The following is a 5,839-nucleotide window of genomic DNA, read 5'->3' as shown; positions in this document are numbered from 1 at the left end:
ACATTATGAGTTACAAAATATTAATAATAATGTATTGTTGGACTACTACAACAAAATATCATATTAATCATTATTATTATTATTATTATATAATAAAAAATATTAGTAGTAGTAGAAGTATACATTTTTGATCCAATAAGTAAATAATCACTGGACAAAAATAAAACATAATATTCATGATTAACTTGTTGCTGTTATTGGACTACTACAATAAAAGAAAATATTGATGATGATGATGATTATAAACTAATTCAGATGATCTTAATGTTTAGAATATATGCAAAAAAATATGCAGAACCAATTTTTTATTATTCTTTTTATTTCTGCTATTTGATATTGTAAGCAAATAATCACTGGACTACTACAATTACAAATAATAAATATGATGATCATTATTCTGAATATTATTATTGTTGTTGGGGCTACTACAATAAAATATACTGAATTTTATATTCTATTATTATAAGTAGTAGTAGTATAATCTAATGATAAGTTAATATATTGTATCAAAAAAGAAAAACTAAAATAATAATCATTAATATAGGTTCTGCTTCTGCTTTGGTTCTTAAACACTAAACAAAGATAATCTACATCAGTATTGGTCAAAAAGAGGTATTATTAGTCAACATCTATTACTGTATATGGTGCATGTGGCTAAATAAATTCATTATACTACTATGGTCCATATTCAAAAATAAATAAATAAAAAGCATGATACTATATTTTCATACAGAGCAACATGTGGATTAAATCACTGCATTGTCATTTGGATGGTTACATGCACCAGAACTTAATGGGATCACTTATTACATCAAACTGGCGATACGCGTGGTTAGAGTCAAATCTGGATGAATGCTCAAAGGAGATTTCAGAAACAAGAGGACACACACACACACACAAACACACACTAACTCTCATCACTTCTCAGTCCTTCACACCTGAGTGGTCAGCTGCGTCTCGGCAGGATATCAAACCTCTTTCCATGAATAAACAGAGATGTCCAGTGCTGAGCAATTTCTCCTCTTGAGTATTACAAATCCAATTACCACTGAACAGCAGCACTCCTTTAGTCACGATCATTTTGCTCTCACTTCCTCTCTGTCTCGCTCTGTCTTTCATTTATTCTCTGCTCAGCAGCTCTCTCCTGGACTAGACCTCGAGCCAATAGTGGTCATAGCCTGCGCTTCCTGCCTCTCACGATAAAACCGCCTGCCATTTTCAGGAGATTAAAATAAAGAGGCGGTTCAGAGTGGATTCAAGTAAAGGCCAGAACATGCTTAGTCACTTGCACTGACATGTTTGTGCGTGTATATTTATGAAGTGCCACTGTTTCCACTGTGTAGCATATTGGAAGTCCACTCAAGACAAGTCTGTTCACTTAGTTGTCATGTTGAGAAGATATCAACTACCTGTGTAGCAATAAGCATACAAGTACAGCTCCTATTAGCTTGAACTTTAGACTAAAATCTCCAAAACATATTACAATGCCTCACGAGCTTGCTGCTGTAAAGCGCGTTCACAAGAGTTCTAACAGTTCGGACATTGCATGAATCAGTGGTAAAAAAAACTACAAAATACTGTTCAGTTTCTTGCACAGACCGATCGTTTTGTGTCTTTACACATCAATGTATCGTCACGAGCCGCAGGGTTTAATTTGGATTTGTCTGTGCATGTTTTTTACTCTCATATATTCTGTTTGCCATGCATTGCACGGCTGAGAGACTGCAACGACTGAAGTTAAAAATCATAATTTGTGTTCAACTGAAGAAACAAAGTCACCTACATCTTGGATGCACTGGGGGTAAGCAGATGAACATCAAATTTTCATTTTTGGGTGAACTGTCCATTTAAATAAAATGCCACTTTAGTGTAGTTAAAGAGAGTACACTTTCAGTTTTTAAAAAAGCACCCTTATGTTTATTTTATTTAACACAAATTAACTATATTACATTTTCATTTAATTATAAATAGCATCACATTTAAATTGGCACTTAAGTTTATTCTTTATTTCTGTAAGTAGATCTTTTTTGCTAAATTGTACTATTTTTCAGATGTTCCTGCTTCTGTTGAAGCTCTTTTGATTCTCAGATCATGGGTATATCATATGAACCATACAAGACAGTCTTCAGCATTGTCAAATGTATTCTTTATATCAGTGAGAGGACCCTCGTGTGGATGAATGGTTGGACATGGTTAAATATTCAGTCCCTTCTTTCAGGATGTCTGTCTCCTCAAACTATTTCATCCTGGGTGTCTGACCCATGAAATGGAGAGAATAGATGGACTGGCCTCAATTAGTGGCTGTCTGCAGGCATCATCTCTGATGGTCATATTCAGCAGCCAGTCAGCCGGAGCGAGCAGAAAAGCACATTTATCCAAAATTCACACATCTACTCCTTGAGAAAGCTGCTTGGAAATAATCATTATTTTTGCAATTCCGCTTGGTGCCACTAATCAGTAGTTTTTGTTGAGGTCTTATACATGGAAATGGCATATGTTCTTCTATTTTTCCTAAGGATTTTGACTATGAGGTGGGGATAAAAAGAAGAAGAGGAAGAAGAAGAAGAAGAAGTGACATATAAACCAATTCTCTGTAAATGCACAACAGCTCAATGAAAAACAATGTAAAACTATACATTTTTCATCCATATTGCAACTTATTTTATATAATATGATATTATTCAAAATTATAAAAACCTTTTCATCAATATGCTATAAACATATTTTTTATAAATCTAAATGATAATATAACTGTGTGATACATTAATGAAAATGAATGCATAAACATGATTAAATTATAGATAATAACCAATATTAATTACAAATATTCTTCAAGTCATGAGTCATCCATATTTTTTTCTTGCTTGAAAATACTGTCTGCAAATTAAAGAAATGTAAATGTTTATGTAAATTAATGTAACGTTTCAAAATAAAATCCAACTTTATATTACTGACGTTTATTTTATTACAAATTGTATGAGTTTACTTGAACTTTGTAGTATAGTTATGAGAAATAGCTATATATTACTCATACTACTGAAGAACAAAATAGAATCAATATATCCAAGAATTATATTATATTATATTATATTATATTATATTATATTATATTATATTATATTATAAAAACCTGTTTAATATTAGATATTTTTAATATGTATTTTAATAACCCTGAATAATAATATATTATAACTGGGTGGTACATAAAATTAATGAAAATGTGAGCAGACAATTAAATAAAATTATCCAATATCACATAACCCATATCCAATATTAATATATACAAATATTCTTCAATACGTAATTCATGCGTATTTATCATACTTGTAAATATTGACTGAAAATAAAAATACATACAATGTGATCACATTTTAATGTAATTTAATGTAACATTTTTACTAAAAATTACATTTTATATTAATGCTATTTATTTTATTATACAAGTGTACTTAAAGTTATAAGAAATTAACTTTTACATTTATAAGAAATAGCTTTAAATAATATAATATAATATAATATAATATAATATAATATAATATAATATAATATAATATAATATAATATAATATAATATAATATAATATAATATAATATAATAAAAAAATTCTGTACATTTCATTCAGATGGATCCCACATGCCCACAATTTCAGTCAGCACTACATCACTTCCGCTAATAACAAACAAATTAAACTCTTCACCTTGGATTTCCACAGTATTCTCTGATTTAATTCATTAGTATTTATCCTCCATGATGTAACTTGCAGCAGAGGAGGATACCCAAAACCCACGGATGTCCTTCTCGCTGCCAGTGAAAAGATTTGTGACAGTTTAAATCTTTTAGGTGACAACTTAAATCTTGTGGAGGTGTGCAGGGATTCAACATGAGTTTCCAGAAGTCCACCTGTTAACCGAGGAGGAAAATAAACTCATTGCAACCTCTGGGTCACGCTTCTGAGCCACCATCTACGCTCAATGAATATGCATTCACAATCATCCTCATCCATTACAATCTCATCAAGGAAGAGAGAGATGGAGAGAGCCGAGGGCCCCACCTGAGTCACATTCAAATCAGCTCTATCCCCTCTTATCATTATAACCTCAGGCACATATGCACAGACAGATAGAGAGAGACCAGGAGAAAGAGCAGCCTGGTTAGCGGAGGGGAGCGAGAGAGATAGATGGAGTGGTAGAGAGAGGGGGAAAAAGACAGGATCAGGAAGAATGAGATTGGGTGAGCGGAGGGGTGCTGTTGAGCCTTTGTCAGAGGCAGATTAAAATTCATACAGTCTAATCAGCCGCTAAATTTAACCTTGTCAGCCAGAACTCTATTCTGTTCTCTCACACACACACACACTCTACCACCTTGCCCTGCTATCGTTCACAGCAAAGAGGGAACTCAGCAGCGCTACACCTATGAGCGAGACCTCACAGAAATAATATTAGGCATTTATATGTCTTGACCACGGCTGATTAAATTCATATCACATGTGCACTGCAGACTATATGCTGTTTCTTATGGAGCCAAAAGAGTCTCAATAAAGATAAATGCACACACTACATTCACATATGCACACACAGGATTCATAAATACAAACACAGGATACACAAATGCGCACAAAATTTACAAATGCACACACTAAATTTAAAAAGCACAGAAGATTCACAAATGCATACAAAATTCAGAAATGCACACAAAATTTAGAAATACACACACAATTCAGAAATGCAAACAACATTTACAAATGCACTCAAGATTCACAAATGCACAGGACAAGATTCACAAATGTATTTCTGATGCACACACACATATATCTTGATTTACCAACTGCTTGCGGTCTGTGAACTTCACTGCATTTGTGTGTGAATTTTGAGACTCCCCTGACTTGGCTCGACACACAAATGCCTTTTTTTAAACAGGGAATGATCTGCAACCAATCAGATATCTCCCTTCTTTTAGCCAATCACAAGAACGCACTCCAAGTTCTTAGCGATACATATTACTAATCAAATATTACATTTTTATATATTCACAGTAGGAAATTTACAAAATATCTTCATGGAACATGATCTTTACCTAATATCCTAATGATTTTTTGGCATAAAAACAATAATTTTGACCCATACAATGACTATTGTGTAAAATATACCCTAGCGCCTTAAGACTGGTTTTGTGGTCCAGGGTCACACATAAGAGATCACTGTGCCTATATGAAACATCCTGTAAGTTTCAGAACTCAAAACATTCTTGTTAGTCTAAAAGCATCTTTCATTGAAACCAATCTGCCCAAACCAAAGGCTGTGGAATGTATGACTCTGTGTCTGAAAATCAACGCCTGCTACTACAGCACTGCCTGTTTAGCCCCACAATTCGAAACAGGATTTTCAGAAAGACTGAAACTGATAAATGATGCTTTGCTGACTATATTGGATCCAACAATGTCTCAACACAAGTATGAGTAAGTGTTTTTATTATGTGGTCACTATTGCTTTGTCTGTTATTACAGATCGCTTGATATGTACTGAGCATTTACACCTTTTTAACCTAAATCACAACATCTATGGCCCTGTCCTAAATGGCACAATTCATGTGCACTTGCAGTCAAAGTGGCATTCCCTCACAAAAGTGTGGAAGAATTCTTTTACTGTCAGGTAGAAGTTTGCTGCAGAGCTCACCTCAGGCTCGGCAGAAGTGTGCATTGAGGGCGCATAGTCACCACAAAAGGGATGCTCACAATCAACCCTCTGAAAGCTAAAATGATGAATGGGACACCCTACGGTCTTGTGGACTTAAAGGGTTAGTTCACCACAAAATGAAAATTCTGTCATTAATTAATCAGCC

Source organism: Carassius carassius, chromosome 27, assembly GCF_963082965.1.
Source record: "Carassius carassius chromosome 27, fCarCar2.1, whole genome shotgun sequence".
In the NCBI taxonomy this organism is placed as follows: Eukaryota; Metazoa; Chordata; class Actinopteri; order Cypriniformes; family Cyprinidae; genus Carassius; species Carassius carassius.
The sequence above is the reverse complement of the archived record's forward strand: the minus strand, read 5'-3'. Positions refer to the sequence as shown.